This window comes from Mytilus californianus, unplaced genomic scaffold (genome assembly GCF_021869535.1).
Source record: "Mytilus californianus isolate M0D057914Y unplaced genomic scaffold, xbMytCali1.0.p SCAF_5, whole genome shotgun sequence".
Lineage (NCBI taxonomy): Eukaryota > Metazoa > Mollusca > Bivalvia > Mytilida > Mytilidae > Mytilus > Mytilus californianus.
The window spans coordinates 114,483,216-114,505,610 of NW_026262701.1; positions in this window are offsets into that span (position 1 = coordinate 114,483,216).

Below are 22,395 nucleotides of genomic sequence, written 5' to 3' on the forward strand. Positions count from 1 at the left end.
AAGCTGGACAAAATTATCCTTTAATATATTGATCACAGAATGGCTTGGGAAGTTAAAAAGATTAATTTTCTATTAAACAGGAAATTTTTAAAAAGAAATGCTTAAACTCAAGACAATTTAATTTTACAAATTACGATGAGCAATTGTTAAATGGGACTAAAACATCAATACCAGTTTGTCAATCATGGTCTCATAATAATGAAGTTATCATTAAATGTCTGGAATCTGTGGATGGTAACCTAGTGTTGAAGGTGAGAGTTGAAAATTAACCCAAGGTTCAGAAGTTTGAAGCAAAGGGAGATAACTACTGTAAGATATCGGGATTGATAAGTTAGATAACTCTTCACTTGGAGATGATGATAGTTTCAGATAACTCAAAATGAAGTTTTTAGGGTATTGGAAATCATTATAAATTTCGTTGGTCATCTCAACGAGATTGATTTTCTCCCTTGAGCCAGTACCGCGAAAGTGAGAAAAACAATAAAGTTGAGATGACCAATGATAATCTGTTTATCGCTATTTTGCTTATGACGACCTTGAAATTTACATTGACAATGGCATGTGCAGCCTTAGTTTTTAGAGATACTTTCCATATCTTTCTACTATGCTGAGAAAAGAAATTATCGGTAAGATCAAAGGAAAATTCAGTAAAATAGTGATAATAATATATATATCATAGAAATTTATTATTGTTCACCAAATATTAAGACTTGTACAAGCTTTCAGTCATGTAAGAATTAATAACCTTTGCGATTATGTTTATAACTCTATAATAAATGTAGATTAAACATCCAAATTCTTTTTTGTATGGCAGAATTTTCGTTATGGCTTGATTGTTATAAAAATGTATTTTTACTTCTTTATTGTCTTAATAGCGATCAGTGCTTTAAAGATGTAGATACCCAAAAACAATTTTGAAGAAGACAAAGTATATCTAAAAAACTTTTGGGATCATTTTCCACTTCCCCTGAATTCAACTTAGTTTATGAGAATATGTTATCTAGTTTTCCATTTCATCATAATATGTCAAATACAATTTAGATTTTGATTTTGATTGAAGATATTCATTTTCAATTTTGAAAATAAGAAATTAAAGAAAGTATGAAAATCGTACAGATTCAAAGTTCAAAGCAGCTTTATGCTCAAACATTTGATTATTTTTTTTTATGACTAGAAATATCAAATATTTTTCATTTCAGAATTACATATATAGATTCCTTCGAATGGTAAACACCACACCCTAAATACCTCAAAACCAAAGAACCATCCAAAGAACAACTGAAACAAACAGAAGATATAACCAACTCTACTTAACTTAAACACCAATAAGCAACTTTGTTATATGTTAGTAAAGACACGCAGCGCTCCAAGCATAATGTATTTCTGAAATGATCATTTGATATTTGTTAAAGTCTACACCAAAACTCTGAAGATAAATAATGTTTTGCTTCCGAACTTTGCATGCACTAGACTACGAGTTTAAATCAATTTCAAGTACTATGTTATTCTATAATCTGACAACTACAATGCTTTGAAAATGTAAAAATTTTAGGAAAATTATTATTTCACTATAAATCTTAAATTTTAATTTAAATGTCTTAGGAAAACTTTCATTATAAATCTGAAATTTTAATTTAAATGACATCTTTTTTTTTTAACGAAGAACCAAAAAAAAATGCATTTACTCATTATCTTTTGATTTTGCCATTTGATTAGGGACTTTCTGTTTTGACTTTTCCTCAGCGTTCAGTATTTTTGTGATTTTTTTTTTTTTTTCACCACAAAAAAAGTACTGATAGACCTTTAAGACAATGTTAAAAAAAACTTTCAATCGTTGGATCAAATGACAGTCTGTAGAGGTGAAAATACAGAGAAATTAATCATAACTAGGATAAACCTCATCTGAAGTTATTGCAACTATCATCATCTCTGTATTGATAACTTTTAATATTAAATTAACACCCCAAATATAAAGAAGGCGTTATACCCTGGGTTAATCTCCAACTTCTTTATTTTGCTTCTTATGTTGTTGCACATTAATAGATGCATAATTTAACTATTGAAAATTATGGACAAATCTTTTACTGCATTCAAGAAGAAAAGATAGACATGTTTTGAGTACAGGTACTTGGCTATCATGGATCAAATGATCATTTGGCTACTGTTGTAATAAATAACATGAAAACTTTCACAATTAAAAATTGCTCATCATAATCCTTCAGAAATATTAGAAATTTTAATGGTGAATATTTATAACAAATATAAAAGAAGACTTTTTCATATAAAAATAACTAATTCAGAATTAAGGTAGATGGGGTGTCTTAATTATAATCCATAGAATTTTTTAATAATTTGCCAAAATGTAGTTTATATCAAGTTTTTTAAAAAAAAATAATAAAAAGAATGGGTCACAGGGCTTATTTTCACGCTACAGGTTGTGCAAAATTGACAGATTTTGTATAGATTATGCATGGAAAACCCAATTTTCTGCCATAAAACGAAAACTACACCATAGAATTTTGAGATAAAATATGAGAAGATAGCTCTAAATAGTATGCTTTCAGATAAGAAAAAGAAAAAATGGGGTCACGGGACCCGTTTTCTTGCTACATAATATAATAGGTAAATTCCTAAAAGTAACTTTTTCTGAATTATCTGCCCTTACATTTGAGTTGCCTCCCCTTATTTGGCAAAGTTGGAAAAAATAGAATCAAACAAAAGTATTCTGTTTTTTTGTAAAATACAACCATAAATATGATAAAATATGTCATTTTCTATATTGAAATGAAATTCTTACACATGAATTACCTACTACTCTCAAAATTTGCACCTTTTACTTCCTGGTATTTCAAAATCCAAGATGGAGGAAGACACCCTATCTACCTTAAACGTAATAATTTACCGACCGTGCAAGGGCTGTATAGCCAGTCAAGGTCGTTAAAAACTTCCATTTGTTGTATCTACCTTAAAGTATTTTTAACTTGTGGTGTACTGGATGACACACACAGTACATCAGTGTTATAGAAATTTCGCCTGCAGATTAACCACATAGGAGTAGTAGTAGAAGTAAATGTGTGCATTTTCAAATTATCAAAAGTTAAGATATTTAAAAAATTACTGCATTCAAATTTTGTTCTAAATACCGGTACATATTAAGAGTAAAAATATGAAATTTAAATAATCTGAACCCAGTCATATTTTTTCAATTGATAAATATTTCACATAAATATCTAAATTTTGAGTCTGGGGGTTGGAATCCCTCCTTTTATTCTGATTCCTCTTTTTTTTTAATATGTGAACGTTTCATGGTGTTCCTAGGTTTGGAACCCCCCCTTTTCAAAATGGCTGTATCCACTCATTGTACGGACTCAACTTCTCTAATGTAAAATAATATACACAAATGACTTCTCTGAGCATGGTCCCTGGGTCTTACTTTACAAATGTATAGCTCAATTGGATCATGTAGTTTAAATTCTTTCAAATTTGTAAATTCATTTTATATGAGTTACCTCCCCTTCACTCAGTGATTTTTTTTAATTTTCTATCATCATGGAGGGGCATAAGGATTTTTTACAGACTTCAAGGTTATTTATTTTTGAAGCCAAAGGGAATTCAGTATAAGGACTATTTTTTCGTGGGAATTTGATTCACCCTTATCAGAACTCTGGAATTAATGAGTAATTTTTCTGACTCAGTGAGTGAAAGCTTTATTCTTTTACACAAATTTTGGTAGCACCCCTTGCTAAAGCCCCTCATAATGCAAGATACCAGTGTTTTTATGGAGTAAGACTGAGTCATCATTATCTTAACTTGACTCACATGAATGTTAAAATAGATAACCACTATTTTCTGTGAAAAAAAGGTGTATCAATTCAATAAATTTTGGAGCATATTTTTTTCAAGTTAAATTGAAGTTAAAATTTTGTCAAACATGAAGATACTTCTAAATAACAAACAAAGAATAATAATTCTAAAAAACTATATTTGAAAATTATGTGCCATCTTTATATTGTCACATTTAAAATTTAGAATTGAAGACAGAATGAATGAAAAAAACACCTTGACTTTGTCAATTTGTAAATTTGTTAACATATCAATTACTTACCCACTTCTGTCCTGTCCTGGTAGTAAAAAACCCATCCTAGTAGTACTTCTGTCCTGGGTCACCTGAGTTCATCCCCTGGTCTCTGGTTGACTTGATGTTGTACATTTTTAGTTTTCAGTTTAGTGTTTTGTAGACTTTTGTCTGTCATTTCTTTTGGTTCCAACTTCCTGGATCACCTGAGTTCATCCTTGGTCTTTGATAGGGTTGGTGTTGTACATTTTTTAGTTTATGTATTGTTTTGTATATTTTTGTCTGTCCTTTCTTTTGGTTATGGGGTAGTCTGTCTTTCTTCATCCATACTTATAAAGGTATTTAAGTTGATTTCTTCTGTGTGTTTTACCCCTTTGACATTAATACCACATACTATTTCTTTATGACAAACTTACAAACATAGGACCAAAAAAAAATTAAAAATACGGTATACCTATATTCTCTGTATAAACTCTGTAATGGAAACGGATAATAAAGATTAGTGATGTGTTTGAGAAAATTGTTGTCAATTCCATCGAAGCAGATCTCTAATAAGCCATATTCAAGGTTTATGACTGAATCTGCCTCTGGTCCCCATCTGTAACAAACATTAAATTTACAAATTAGTAGTGTTGGGGAATGTTGGCGTCACTTCTATCAAACAGGCCCTTTAACAATCTCAGAGTAGAATGATCTTGTTACTATTGTATAGCGTTACGAGAACTATATGCTACTCTCCCTAGTCTGCTACAATGGAGTCTATCCAAGGCCTATGACTGAAACATCCTCCCAGCTGCATCTGTAACAAAAATAAAATTCATAAATTAGTAGTGTTGGAGAACGTTGGCGTCACTTCTATCAAACAGGCCCTTTAACAATCTCAGAGTAGAATGATCTTGTTACTATTGTATAGCGTTACGAGAACTATATGCTACTCTCCCTAGTCTGCTACAACGGAGTCTATCCAAGGTCTATGACTGAAACATCCTCCCAGCTGCATCTGTAACAAAAATAAAATTCATAAATTAGTAGTGTTGGAGAACGTTGGCGTCACTTCTATCAAACAGGCCCTTTAACAATCTCAGAGTAGAATGATCTTGTTACTATTGTATAGCGTTACGAGAACTATATGCTACTCTCCCTAGTCTGCTACAACGGAGTCTATCCAAGGTCTATGACTGAAACATCCTCCCAGCTGCATCTGTAACAAAAATAAAATTCATAAATTAAATGTCTGTGGTAAACCTTAAAATGAAATAGAAATACATATAAAACATTACACATAAAAACATAAAATAAAATGGATCAACCAACCTTATTTCAATTCTTTGAAGTAACTTTGCCCCCTGAAATGAAATATAAATATTTATTATACCTCAATTATCATTTTCTATATAAAATAAGTACACAATATTTTGACTTACAAGCTTTGAACTATTGGACCGGTCAATAGTTTCCAACTATTGGACCTTGTTGAAACTACTTAACTGCAAGCTTCATTATATTTCGCGGGATTTCTAATGCAGCTATAATGGAGGATTTTGAAAATACCGGGGAGAGTAATTTTTACCTATTGTATCTAGGGTTGACGTCAGTGCAAGATGTAGTCTTAGCATTTCAGAATATTTATGAAGTAAACGTTATGGTTGGGTTTCTGCTTTATATATTACGATAGTTGATTTATCACAGCCATTTGTTGTCTGTTGTCTTTTTTTGATATAATAAAACACTTACGGACTGGATATTTGTGGAAAAGTAAGTTTATTGTCCCCTCGGATACAACTATTGCCCTCGGCTACGCCTCAGGACAATAGTTGCACCATGAGGGACAATAGTTCCACCATGAGGGACAATAAACTTACTACTACATTCATACACAGTCAATAAGTATACAATATGCATTACACATAAACATATAAAAAGAAAAGATTATAATATATAAAACAACTTTTTTTTAGTTCTTTTAAGTAACTTTAAACCTTTATAGAAACTTGAATTATTTTTTTTCAAAGTTTTTTTTACCTCACTTTACCATAAAATTTGCAGGGAATAAGACTGCTGTCAAAAAATTATATAAGATTTTTACTTTCGAAGAAAATTTCTCTCAAGCTAGTCAAAAATGGAAGCATAAACATTTTACCTGTGAAAGAATAGTTTATGGGGACCAAATTAGTCAGGGATGCTGTTTTTTGTGGTTGCTTCCTTTTTATTAAATTTTGACATTTCTTTACTTTAAAGATCTGACCATGCTGTACATATGTGCAACCATCCACTACTATTGGTCAAATTAAATGTTGCATGCAATACAGACCAAAATGAGGTTCAATTTTCGTCTTGGAAAACAATAATATATCAGCTATGTTTTTAAGCTCAATTTTACAAAATTTACCCAAGTGGCTGCTTAAATCAAATTATTACTTCATTATTTCATTTTAATTAATGTTTAAAAAAAATCCTGTTACCCTTTAAGGGATAAATATTTTAAATGTTTTTTTTTTTCAAACTTTAAAAAAAGAGTGGAAGCTGGCTAAAATACACAATATAATTAAACGTTTTTTATAGCCATTTCAACCTCAAAGAAAAAGATAGTCTTTCCTAAGCGTGTCTCTAGCTTAGCTTTACAAATTTGTTCGTTAATTTTTTGTTGAGGAACAGTGACAACCTCTTTGTCCAAAAAAGTTTACTCTAGTGCATAAACCCTCAGCCTTGCTATCAAAAGTAAAAAATATAAATTAATGGAATATTGAAATCAAATCTTCTCAACACTTGGAATAGATAAGCTGGGTTTTAATCAAACTCATTTAAACTCTGCAGACACTAAAAATAAGTCTACAGTCAAAGTCAATCAGATGTCTGGCAGTTATAATGCACTGAACATTTATATGAAACTAAGGAACATATGTTTCTATGTGAGACCTCATCTAAGAGATCAAAGCACTTAAAACTACCAACAATGATAGAGTGCTTTCCACGTCCTCAAACCCGGTCGCCAATAGTGCATTCAACTCTATTGAGTACCGGTACTTATTTGTCAGAAGTCTCTGTGCATCAGTCAAAGTGCTGGTGAAATAGTCTCTACAGAGTAGAAATGAGTAAAATCTTTTAAATAAAAATTCTTTTTCACAAACTTGTATATTAACATTATTAAATAATATTTGCATAATGAAGTAGGATACACTTTTGACATGTTAGTGTGATGATGTGGGTCTCCATGCTGTGATGTTTTGTTAGAATGACATCCTACATCACTGCCTTATTTTTGTGGAAAATGAAAAAAAAATGTGTTGATGTAAGCATGGCAAAGGGTTATGTTATATAACCAATTTCTGTAATTCTTTATCTTCAGTTATCAATTATGAATATAAAAGACATTACAAATAGGAACAATTGAGAGAAGAAATTCAGTTTCTTTTAAAAATGAAATTTTGCTTCATTTAAAAACACATAAGAAAAAGCTATCAAAGTTACCTCCCATTGATAAAAGGTGATTTTCATCAAAACAACTTCCATTCACTTGTTAAAATTTGAATAAGTTAAAGTACTTTGAAGCCGTTCAAAAAAATAATTCTGCTTGAAATTATGTAGTTTGATTTAGGCATTGCACAAGTTTTCATATCAACAGGTCTAAAAATTTGAGCATTCTTCAATTCATTTCTAAGGGTGGGCTTTGAGATATGAAAAAAATACTTTCGTTGGGTTGCTGCTTCATTGATGTATACCTGCATCCCCTTTTTTCCTAATGAGGATCTAAGAAAAAATAATAGTGTCCTGATGCATAATTTTTAACCAACAAAAAAATACTTACCATGTATAATTATAGACGAGGTTCTTACCACACTCTTTGGTAACTACAAAGATGGATATCTTACTGTACACATTGCTTACTCTTCAAGGTCATTGCTCAATTTTTGGGTTCCTGAAAAATATCGGTTTTGTATATAATATTTGAAAGGGTGGAAACTTATTATTTCTGGTTCTTTAAAAAATTTCAATCTAAGACATTCATTATGGTCATATGTTTTCTTTGATGCATCTCCTTTAATCATTGCTATCTTTCACTTAAATTCTAATACTGTAAATTTAGAAATTATTGCAATGTTTTTATTATACAGGATTTTCTCAATATCACAAAAAATAAAATTGCATTTTAGTCTAAAATGACAAATTCGCAATAATAAATGCACGCAACAATTTCTGAATTTACAGTACATGTATATTTATCTCAAAAAGATATTAATATTGTCCTGTAAAAATAAACGATCAAAATTTTTTTGCATGCAAGTATCATTAACTTTGATAATGGTTATTGTTCCATGACCTATGGCTGTTTATAAACAGAAATTGTCTCAATAGCAATCATACCACATCATCTTATTAATACCAGTATTATTTATACTGTCAAACCAATTCATTTGTTTTTTCTTTCTGTTCAGATTTGTTAGCTTATATAGGTTGAACCTCTGTAAATATAGACAATGCAATTTCCAAAAGGAACTCCTTTTAAGGATAAAATAAAAAAAAATTATTATAAAGTTTCGTAAATAAACTGTCATCACAGAGAAATGTCTCGCTTTTTGTATTTTCAATAATGCAAATGTTGAAATTAAAATAGCAACACTTAAACATGTAAGTTTTGCAATTATTCAAAGTAAATGAACCCTGACTGAAGGTACATGGCAAAGCAATTTCCATGGAAATGAGATGTACCAAAGCTAATACAACTGCATACCAAATACCATTGACTTATCATAAGTAGTTTCCTTTAAACAAACTTAACAAAAACTAATACATGTAAATTAAGCAAAATTTCAAAGTCAATAAACCATAACTGAGGGGGTGGGGTCAAATAATCTCCATGGTAATAAGATGTGCCAATGCTAATACAACTGCATACCAAATATCATTGACCTACCACTAGTGGTTCCCCATAAACAGACCTAATCACAAACTAATACATGAAAACTAAGCAAAAGTTTCAAAGTCAATAGACCATGACTGAGGGGGCAGGGCCAAATAATCTCCATGGAAATGAGATATGCCATTGCTTATACAACTGCAGACCTATTATCATTAACCTACCACTAGTGGTTCCCCATAAACTAACCTAATCACAAACTAATACATGAAAACTAAGCAAAAATTACAAAGTCAATAGACCATAACTAAGGGGGCAGGGCCAAATAGTCTCCATGGAAATGAGATATGCCAATGTTTATACAACTGCAGACCTATTATCATTAACCTACCACTAGTGGTTCCCCATAAACTAGACCTTATCACAAACTAATACATTGTTGTTGTCACCGCCGCCGAAAACAGCATACCTATGTTTCGCTTTTTTACTCTGTCAAGCGAGACAAAAATCAAATCCTGGAATCTTAAGTTCATATGCACTATTATTCTTTACAAAATTCAAAACACAGGGCTGTGCAGCATATTTTCAACATGTTTATGCCTTTCAAAGCCTTTTTAATAAGCAAGGTAATTAATATTGTACTTAAAAAAAAAATCATTTTAATGTTGAAAATTGATGAAGGGAAATGTAATATTCAACCAATACAAACCTTATAGATGAACGCAACTGGCCGATTCTTTTATATTGTTGTATATACTATACAGCCTAGGTTTTCTGTAGGTCTTCTTTTAAGTTTCTGTGGTTTAACAATTCATCAAAATGAGAATGTTGTGGATAGTTTCTTAAATTTTCTGAAATACAAAATTGAATTTTCTTTTCCATATATATATGCCTTTTTCAGCTGCACTGGTTTTTCTGTGATCAATTTGCTGTAATATTTTCAAAAGCATACACAAAAACATTATGATTGGTTTAAAAAAATCTTAAAAATGGAAATTAATCAATGATATAACGTTGTTTTTTTTTTGGTGTACAACCAATGAGATTACCCATAGTCCTTAGATTTTGAAAAGGAAAATTACATTTGTTGCGTAAACACAGCCAACTTTGCCAAATGATTATGATGAACTAAAACCAAAGGAAATTACATATAATAAGCTTTCCAAATAGATACCATGGTCCCAATTTATTATATTAGTAAACTCAAGGAGATGGTGTTTATAACCTCCTTGTTTAATTAAATGTCTTTTACGGATCTTTGTGGCATTAGAAATAGCTACTGAAAGTACAATTTCTTTGAAAAATATTGATTTTAGTTGAAATGATAGGACGTTTTTTCAGTGGGAACTCACTTTTGTCCTGACTATATATACTCTGAGTCTAGCATTGTTGAAAATCTATATAATGGTGTATAGTGTCTAGTTTTCCTATCTAATACCAATTTAGATGACTTTAAGTTCCTAGAATCCAAGAACTGAAAAGAAACATTTAATATTAAAACAAGTCAATGAAAAAATGTTATACTTTTCAAATAAATAAACCAACATGAAGAAATGGTTAAGAGTCATCATTGTGTTTCCCATCCAACCTTATTATGTATGAAAAATTTGTGAAATCTTTAATTCTTTAAAAGTAATTTTCTGGAACTAAAAGTTTGAAATCCAGAACAGAATACATTAAGGTTTATGACCCCTTCTGTAGCCATCTGAATTCGAAATTTTCAAACTGCAATAATATCAAAACAGCAATGTACAGTAGAGATTGGCCATTTTGTACATATACCAAGGGGACACTTCGAACAAAGCATTATTATTTATAGTTTCATTGCATTCGATAGAAAATGGGAATTTTGAGACAAATAAAACCAGATTTTTGTAGAAAATCCAGACTTTAATACTGAGATTTTCGTTATAAAATTCTAAACATAGATTACTTACTTGTTTGTCCATGGTGTGCTAGCGTTTATTATTTACAAAAAGTCCTAAATAAGCTTTTAATTAAAAAAAACTCGTGGTGAGTCATCAAAGTCTAGCGCACCCTAGGTGTACTTGAATAGGTCCGTATTTACATTTGTTTTAACCAATATCTTAATTTATAATTTTGTTTTAAGGAAATCATTGCTAGCACTGCATGCAATTATCGTCTATCAATCAAGCTCCGAATTGTCAAATATTAGATTACAAGGGGAAAGGCTGTGGATTTTCTATAAAATTTCCACATGTTTAGCATTGAACATGTTGAATCAACAGAAGGGTACATAATCCTTAAAGTAGATAATTATTACTACATTAAATACCTTAAACTCGTCATGAAACTTTAAACTTTTTCATGTCTTCAAAAATTTTAAGGAAATAATGCAAGTCTTTGTCCAAGTAAAGATCAAACTAATTTGAATTCAAATCCTAACCTGTAAGTCACATGATCATACGTACAGGTAAAAATCTTTTCACTTGAAATCTACTCACTCCATACTTGAGTAACTGGCTGGGTAGAAATTAAAAATATAATAAATGAAACCTGACACAAGGTGTTTCACAAAATATGTAACAGAATTTTATTCAGATAATAAAGCATTCTCCTAAAGGGAAAATGAACAGTAAAACCTACAAACATGAGGCTCCAATATCCTGCATAATTTTTGAAAATTTTGCATGATATTGTCTAAAGCATTTAAATGAGTACATATCTAAACACTGATATTTGGGTTAACTCAGTTAAAAAAAAACGTTTTTACAATGTGAACAAAGTTAATTTTGGACCCTTTGGGCCCTTATGTTGACCCATAGTAAAATGTGGCTAAAATAAAAAAAATCCAAATACACAGTTAAATTCAGCATATCAAAGAACCTCAACAATGCAATTTTTGATGACACTTTAGACCCCAATGTGGACCAATTTAAAATGGGGCCCAAAATCTGAATACAAGAGTAGATTCAGCATATTTTAAAAAGTTTGATTGATTGATTTTTTTGTGTTTTGGTGTTAATATCAAGATCAGAATAATGTGATAAAGAAGAATAGTTATACACCTACGGAAGCCGATAAGGGTCATTCAAAAAAAGAAATTATGTCGTAATTACGACATAGCATGTCGTAATAACGACATAACTATGTCGTAATTTCGACATAGCATGTCGTAATAACGACATCACTATGTCGTAATTACGATATCGTTATGTCGTAATAACGACATCCTTATGTCGTTATAACGACATCGCTATATATATATATATAAAATAGTATGTATTATGATTGCCAAGAGACTATATGACACAGAAATTAACAACTATAGGTCATCATAATGACATCAAAAATGAGAAAAGCCCCCACATAGTCAGCTATAAAAGGCCCCGAAATGACAAATGTTAAACAATTTAATTCAAACGAGAAAACTAACGGCTTTATTAATGTACGAAAAATGAAAAAAAAACAAATATGTTACACAGCAACAAACGACAACCACTGAATTACAGGCTCCTGATCGCTATGTCATAATTACGACAACCTTAGCGTTGTCACTTTTTGAGGCGATAGAAAATACAAAATGGTCGTCAGTGAGGGCAAAGTTTGAAGCGTAAACATATTCATCTGTTTTTGGAGAATAATGAACACTAAATGCAATCAAGCTTAATTAAAGTTATTTACTTGCACATACTAGAACTTTATTTTATAATCAAGTCAAATGAGACCCAGTTGCACAGGGGAGCGATTCGGGCTTCGTGGAGCCTCTAGTTATGTTTGGCATGTACAGATTCGTGTAAAATATGACTGCATTTCCATTGCAGATTCTGAAGAAGATGAATTTTAAGCTTTTCCAAATAAAGACTGTTAAACTTTGGACTCCTAGTCCTCAGACCCATGGATCTCTGTACCTTCATTTGTACACAATTGCATCTTAATGGCCTACTGATGCTTGATGCAAATTATAACTGCATTGCTACTATTGGTTCTTTATGAGATTCTTACAGCGTCCTCCCCATTGAAGCCTGTATTAAACGTTGGACCCCAAGTTCTTTAAACCAATGTTCCCCAGGACAACTATTCCTACAAACTTAGTGGAGGGTTGGGATCCCGCTAACATGTTTAACCCCGCCACATTCTGTATGTATGTGCCTGTCCCAAGTCAGGAGCCCGTAATTCCGTAGTTGTTGCTTGTTGATGTGTTACATATTTGTTTTTCGTTTATTTTTGTACATAAGTAGGCCGTTAGTTTTCTCGTTTGAACTGTTTTACATTTCTTATTTCGGAGCCTTTTATAGCTGACTATGTGGCATGGGCTTTGCTCATTGTTGAAGGCTGTACGGTGACCTATAGTTGTTAATTTTTGTGGCATTTGGTTTCTTGTGGCAATCATACTACATCTTCTTTTTTTATATTTAATCCTCATCATATAAGGATCATCCATTCTCTAAGATTGATCCAATATGGCCTGTAGTTCTTAATGAGAAGATTTTCAAAGCTTTTTCCATTGGAGCCTATGTTAAACTTTAGACCCCTAATAATCGAGCCTAATTGGTCCCCTGATCTTCACCTATCACCTAAGGAACTTGTGTCTCGTACTCGAAGCGGTATGCGAGCGATTGCTATCGTTTGTTGTCCGTCGTCGTCTGTCGTAAGCGTGTTTTAAAAAAATCTCCTTTGAAACTACGGTACAAAATTCTTTAAAAGTTAGTTTGATTTTTCCTTGTTAAATGTTTCCTTCACAAAAGGCGTGCTTTGATTTTTGACTTCTTAAAAACACAGCCGCTGTTATTAACTTGAAAATATAGGACATAATGGTCACACATTAGTTTTTTGATAATGTCTCGAATATCGTTACATTTATCTCAAATCTGTTGAGGGTTCATCATGACAAAATGGACCTATGCCGAAAATTTCAGAAAGATCAGTTTGACCCATATCTAAGTTGTGTCCTCTAAAACATTTTTTGAGGGATAGCTACATGTATTGTCATCACTTGAAGTCCGTCGATTTTGACCAGCAACCAACAGCATGGACACTGTTACTAAATAAAGGCAACAGTAATATACCGGTGTTCAAAGGTCATAAATCGATTGAGAGAAAACAAATCCGGGTTACAAACTAAAACCGAGGGAAACATATCAACTGTAAGAGGAAAATAAACAAACAACAGGAACACTAAAGTGAACAAAAATAAACTCTTAACATACATTGAAAGAACTATTTGATAACAACTGTCATATTCCTGAATTGGTACAGGCCATTTTAAGAACAAATGGTGGGTTGAACTTGGTTTAATGGCTAGCCAAACCTCCCGCTTTATGACAATGTTAAAAATGGCGCTGAAATGATAACACTACGTGCCAGAAATACAGATCAAACACACGCAAGACCATATATCACAGAGAAACGCACAAACATATAATATACTACAGTGTAGTAATAGTCGCAAAACATGTAAAATGCAGAACAACAGCGAACATACTTCATCAACGACAAACACCACAGGATAAAAAAAACAGTTAAGCGCTTACGTAACTCAATTGTAATCTCGAACTGTATGCAATTATTTCCACAATACTATACAAAAAGACCACATAGCGAAATAGCAGATTTTTACCTCGCCTGCGACGAACGTCATAAATGGCGAAACTTTAGGAATTGATTTTGCGGCGACGGCGGCTAAACTTTTATCAACATTTTGTGATTTTTGTAATCTTTAATTAAAATTTAACGGTAAATACAGACGACGACGGACGACAAGCGATTGCAATAGAACACATAATCCTTCTGGTACTTAACACATCTTCTTGATGTGATCTACATAAATGCCAAATATAAATATAGAGGCTCCAACAAGCCTGAATCATTCACCATTTCAATGGGTCCCATTAGACTTGATTATGAAATAAAGTTCTATTATGTGCAGACATATAGCGTAACTAACTTTAATATTAATTAAGCTTGATTAAATTCAGTATTTATCATTCTCAAAAATGAATATGTTTACGATAGGGTTTTGATACAAACGGCCATTTTTAACTTCGGATCAGCTCAAACGTAAAAACTCTTTTAAAGGACCTGGATACTATTTACACATTGTATATTTATACTAAGTTTAAGCTCAGTCATTTCAGCGATCTTGAGAAGCAGATTTTGAACATTGATTTTTTCAAAGTCCCTTGGCGGTCATGTGTTTTAACCAATGTGTAACTAAGTAATAACACTTGAATAGGACCTTATAGTGCACACGTATATCAAGTTTGATTCAATTCTGATAAGTAGTTCTTAAAATAAAGATGAAAATGTTGTTTCCCATAGTGTTTCGATGCTCACAAAGTAGCAATGTTAAGGTTGTTGTTATAGATGATATAGATGATATGTCGTAATTACGATATAGCGATGTCGTTATTTCCACATAATATGTCGTTATTACGACATAGCGATGTCGTTATTTCCACATAATATGTCGTTATTACGACATAGCGATGTCGTTATTTCCACATAATATGTCGTTATTACGACAAACTATGTCGTAATTACGACATAATTTTTTTTTTTAATGACCCTTATCGGCTTCCGTATTCACCAAACACAAATCAGAAAACGTTTTACTATCACGGAAGTCATAGGACAATTTCAAAGTCAGAGTGATCTTACTTTGGTAAATGATACACCCCAATCTCCATGTTGTATCAGCATAACAAAATTGGTCTACCTAAGTTCTATGGTACAAAAATTATGAGTGACCTGACTTTTGGATATGACACATCCTTGAAGCCCATGATGCAACTGCATACCAAGTTTGGTTAACGTAAGTTGAATAGTATAAAAGTAACCTGACACAGACGGACAGACACATATTACTATATTAGATACGTGTAAGCTACAGTAGAGACATTATGATCCATTATAATATCCACCAAATCTGTGACTGTTGTGTGGGACCATAATCAGTTCTTTGAATAGTTATTTCCAATATAGAAACAAAGTTGTTATTGGTTGCTTGCAGAAAAAAATCTTATATAAACTTGATGCACCTTATGATAGTGTTGGTCAATTTCTAATTCATCCCACAGTTTAGAATAAAAGTAGATGTTTGGGATGTGTTACAGAGAAAGATCGTGTATTTTTAAAACCTATGGTTTCTTCTTTTAAACAAAATTCTTATTTTCATCCATAAATGATGTAAAGTAAAAGATTAAAAGAGTAAGACTCTTGAATGAAGATCTCTGTTACAGTCATTTCCATTGCAGTCTTGGATACAGGTTTTTTTGTAATAATCTTGGAATGTCACTGATTTTATTTCTAATATTTGAGTAACAGACACAGTTGAAATCAATTTGAAGAATTTTTTGCTCTTATAGTCACATTAATGATTTTGACATTATATAGGCATCTGTTGAAGATCATATCAAGATCTCTTCCTATTGTTTTTGTTTTGTTATGATGTGTCTCATTGGCATATACTCCACATCTCTTTTTAAACTTATTCATTCAAGCTGTTATTTCAATTTTGAAACTTAAAGAATCGTAGCAAGCATGCTCATGTACCCCATGCCCCCACATTGTCACCGAACAAACAAAATCTCACCAGAATCCTAAGTTCAAAGACTCATAACTCCTACAAAAGATAAGGTCTTGTAGATATACACATCTACATATTATGTCCTATTTAACTACAAAGTTTCATGAAATTCTGTTATGTGGATTCAGATGAGTGGCTACAACTAACTGTTGCAGTAGTATATTTAGACCAAGATAAAACTCTAAGAAGAATAAAAATTGAATCATAATTTCCTGTCATTTTGCACATCTATTTACTATGTCCTTAACAGTAACCTACACAGTTTGATTTTGATATGGTTTCAGAGGGGTGGGATGGCAAGAACAGGACTGATGAATAGACAGACAGACTGACAGACAGATCTACTTCAATATTATTATTTTCTTTACACTTTCACCTCAGCATCACTTGTGCCTATGTGTTTTTTTATTCATTGTATTATATGTAATTCTAAATATTTCATGAAATTTTTGTCTTAAGTATATTCATCTTATACCCTATAGCGGTTATGACAAAATGGATTAGTAAAAACTGACTGTTGTCAATGTAACGAAAATAAGATACAGTCTGTGTTTGAGGCAATATATGTCAAAAATGAAAATTCTAAAACAGAATATGAAAGTAAATTTTACTAGCTAAAATGAAAGATACAACAATGAAAAAATTATATAATTTGTCCATCACATTTAATCGTAGTACAGTACAGTCTTAAGTTTCTTCTTCAGTGTACATTTAAAATTCATTTATGCCATGTCATCATCATCATCATCATCATCATCATCATCATCATCATCATCATCATCATCATCAAATTTTACTTAACATATTATATAGGTAAATATATAAAAAAAATCTTTATTAAAAATCTATATCTTTGCAATTATAGTTAATAGATATATGGATATGTGGTATGAGTGCCAATGGCAATGATACAACTCTCCATCCAAGTCACAATTTGTAAAAGTAAACCATTATAGGTCAAAGTACGGTCTTCATTTTACCATGTTAATTGTCCATTATCAATACTGCCAACTCTTGCCAATTTCGCATGAGATGCCAGTCTTTTGTCCAGCAATACTAAATTCTTTTAAAAGAATAATCACCAAATTAAAAACAGTATTTTCTTCCATGAAAAGGGTCCCATGAATAACCTGTTTGTTTGTATTTATTCACTAGACCTTTGTGTACACAGTTGCGGATCCAGAGGGGGGATCCAAGGGTTGGACCCTCCCTTTTTTTAACAATCAATGCTTTGGAATGGGGACATATGGTTGGACCCCCACCCCCTTTTATCCTGGGTTGGAACCCCCTTTTAAAAAAGGCTCGATCCCCCTGCTACAACATATATAAAATGATAAAATACTAATTCATTTGTTATATATCTGTATTTTTTTTTAAATCAAGCATCATTAGTCATGAATTTAAAAATTAATCAAAATAAAGAACTTAAGTTGAATAGTTAACATGATTCTGTGATTTTTTTTTAGATTTAATTAACATTTCAAATGTGCTCGACTTCAACACACTGTATGAGGGCCATAATGGATGGTACATCCATGACAAATAAAAGTAAAAATTCATGTCAAACGATGTCAACGTTAATTTTTGGTACATGACAATAAAATGTACACTTTCTTTTAGACGATAAAAAAAACGGCTAATCAGTTTACATTAAAATAAAAAAAGTCAGGGACACAAATTCGTCGGACAAAATAAATTAATAAATATAAGTTAGATTTTATGAGTCGTGGCATATGCACCAGACAAAAGGTGTTTTGAAATACAAGGAAAACCCAACATATCAACGAAGAAGGGCCTCTTTTGCTGTGCATAAGATTAAACTTGTCACCAGGTCTTCAGCAATCGGCTTTTTAATATTCATTTACAATGACAACACATTCATCATTATAACAGAAACCAACATTCAATGTGTTGTAAGCGTTACATTTTTTCACACAAGAACATTTCAAACAGTGTATTTCTAAAATGACCGAGAGTCAACTTACATGTGTTTTGTATTGCACCATTAAGTAAAAATAACATATATATAGAAAATGACAAATTAAAAGAAGAAATAAAAAAATAAAAGCAGCAAATTAAACTATCTATACATAGATAACACTAATCAATTTACTTCCATGGTCAAACTAAAGAGCGATCTAGGAACACGATTCCCTAAAAAAGAGTGATTTGAAAGATTTTTGGCATTAGATTTCGAGTTCTCAAATTTGTTTTAATAGTTCCACAACATTGATGTAATGTCATTACAGGATGATACTCCCATAACAAACCGTGCATACATTCATTACATCATGGAAGTATTATATTGACTTTGAATTTGAACTTATTATGTATTATTTCATTTATTTAAGAACAACTGGAATTTATTTTTCATGTATAACAGTATGATCTCGCTAATGTACGTTGTTTTCGTATATTACATATTTGTTGGTTATTTTTTTTCAAAGAAGACTTTTCAAAACGCCGGAGACCTAAGAATTTCTTAATTTAAACTGACTTTTCTGACACCAAAATATAGCTTTTTGACAGGAGTATTCAACAGTATGTGTTAATAGTATTTCCTTTGCATATTAAGTGTGCTTCAATTTTTTTAGTTACTGCTGTCTCGTTTCCTTTGAGGTTATTCATCGTTATTTACTGATGTGAGTAAGGGAATTTAAAGATAAACTGATTTTTTTTATACCACCAGAAAGGTAAATCTATGTAGAATTCGGTCGTATGTGTTAATAAGAATTCAGATGATTAATAAAAATAATATGAAGAATTATTTTCCCATTACTTTCTATGTTAATCGAACATCATTAAAAACATTGCACCCCGGGTGTCGCTGATAAGGGTAATCGGCCATTAGTGTCCTTCATTCTTGGGTATGAATAGAAAGTGTTGTGAATTTACCTATTTTAAAATGTAGCAAGAAAACAAGTCCGGTGACCCCATTTTTTTCTTTTTCTGATCTGAAAGCATGTTATAAGAGCTGCCTTCTCACATTTTATCTTAAACTTCTATGGTGTAGTTTTCTTTTTATCACACAAAATTGGATTTTCCATGCACCATCTATACAAAATCTGACAATTTTTCACAACCTGTAGCGCGAAAAAAAAAAACGGTACCCCATACTTTTTATTATATTTTGGAAAAAAGCATGATAAAAACTACATTTTGACAAATTATTAAAAAAATCTATGGATTTTAATGAAGACCCCCCCATCCATCTTTTAAAACAACAAAAAGGACACTAAGTACAGATCTGAGAGTACTAGTACTCGCAGTTACTGACAGCTAGTTCAAAGCCAATAACAACTAATAAAATAAATTATGTATCTTAGACTAAAATATTAATCAATACACATCCAACAGATTTAGTGTAAAGACGTCATTAACAGTCAGAGTAAACATGACCTTGTGCAATGCCAAAATAAATGGGATGTAGTAAGATAGACATAATCCTCCTTTGATTTTATTATATCATATAAATACAAAAACAAACAAACATGTACACTGGTTAATTGGGTCAAATTGATGTGTTAGTTTTTGGCAAGTCGTGTATCATCAATGATATATATTATTATGTCTTAATTCAGTATAATCGTAGTACATCAAAATTATATTAAATTAAAAATTATATTGGTAATGAGTAGTTTCATTTCAGTTGCTCTGTGTGTTTTTTTCGTTCTGGATATGCAAACAACTCGGCCAGGAAAACAAAGTCCGACCACTATGAATAACTACACGAAGGTTACTAACATATAATTTATAAAAAAACATTAATTAATGAATAAACTTTTTTCAGGATTGATTATTTTTCTCTTGTGACTTTTAAAATTGTTATAGTATTTTTCTGTTTTATTTTGATTGTATTCATTATTTATAAATCTGTAGTCTCTTATAATCTTTTGGAGTTACCTTTCTTTGAATTCATGTTGATTTTAAATCAATACTCGGACCATATATATTTCTAAAAGTTGCAAATACGTCAATAGATTCATATATATCTACAGTTGAAAATGTGAATAAACTTATATCTTATATCTTAATCCTTGTATCTATATTGAGTTTATATATAATGTCTTCCAGAATGTTACTTTTATATCATGAAAGTACACGGTGTGTCTACTAGGCTGAACGACTGACATTACATAATCAGTAATGTCAAACCTGTAATATAAATTTAAAGCATAAAAAAAACAAAGTCTCTTGAACACGCAAGAAGGAGCATTCAATATCAATTTGTATGCATTGCCAAAATATCAATTGAAAATAACATTTTTTTTAAATATTTGTGACCGAATAACATAAACGGTACCAATTTTACTGATGTTCGAGGCCAAAATACTTGAAAATCCAATATCTTATTAAAAATAGGAAGAGTTTATAAACTTAAATGGACAAAAAGTAAAACCAAAGCCGGGCACGGAATCAGAGCTTTGCATGAGGGAGATTTATTACTTAATTTACAGTAATTTAAAATGATTTTCAAAGTTTTGCAACGGAAATTTTTAATTACACAATATCCGTATTTTCATGCCAGTACCAAAGTACTGGCTACTGGGTTGTTTATACCATGGAGACTAAGAGTCCACCAGCAGAGGTATCGACCCATTGGTAGTAATAACATAATTTGTGTGCACCAGATGCGCATTTCGACAATATTTGTCTCTTCAGTGATGCTCGAGGCCAAAATATTTGAAAATCCAAATCTTATTAAAACAATAAGAAAAATATATAAACCTAAATGGACAAAAAGTATAGCAAAATATAAAAAAAAAGATGTTGTATGATTGCCAATGAGACAATTCTCCACAAGAGACCAAATGACACAGAAATTAACAACTATAGGTCACTGTACGGCCTTCAACAATGAGCAAAGCCCATACCGCACAGTCAGCTATAAAAGGCCCCGAAATGACAATGTAAAACAATTCAAACGAGAAAACTAACGGCCTAATTTATGTACAAAAAATGAACGAAAAACAAATATGTAACACATAAACAAACGACAACCACTGAATTACAGGCTCCTGACTTGGGACAGGCACATACATACAGAATGTGGCGGGGTTAAACATGTTAGCGGGATCCCAACCCTCCCCCTAACCTGGGACAGTGGTGTACCAGTACAACATAAGAACGAACTATAAAAATCAGTTGAAAGAGGCTCAACTCATCAGATGGATAAAAATACAAATACTACAAATACAAGTGGACGTGGCCGGGTACTTGTACATCCAAACAACAAAAAGACACTAAGTACAGATCTGAGAATACTCGCAGTTACTGACAGCTAGTTTAAAGCCACTAACCACTAATAAAAAAAATCATGCATCTAAGACTTTTTTACTTTTTTAAACATTTTTACTCCATGTCAGATTTGCTCTAAATGCTTTCCAGAGCCGGGTAAAGAATCAGAGCTATGCATTAGGGAGAAATATACCTCAATTTGAAATAATTTTCAAATTTTGCAACGGCAAATTTTTATTAACACAATATCCGTATTTTCATGCCAGTACCTAAGTACTGGCTACTGGGCTGGTGATACCCTCGGGGACTAACAGTCCTTTTCTAAATTTACCTTAATCAGAAGTGCTTAAATCCAAAACATTAATCCCGTTATTAATTGTGTACCCACACATGAACATGAACAAGGATTACCAAAGGCGTTTTCATAGAAAATTGGAAGATACAATCAAAAACTGTTTAGAAAGGCATAAATAGCCTTTAAGTTGTTATTATCATTATTTGTTTTTCTTTGAGAGATATGGTGCATTTACTATTATTATTATCAATATTATTATTATACATTTTTTTTTATTATTTTGAAAGCAAATGACTCAAAATTTAAAAGCAAATGACTCAAAATTTAAATCAATCTTTGAAAAAATGTACAATATAGATGTTTATTTACTTTGCTTCTTCCTT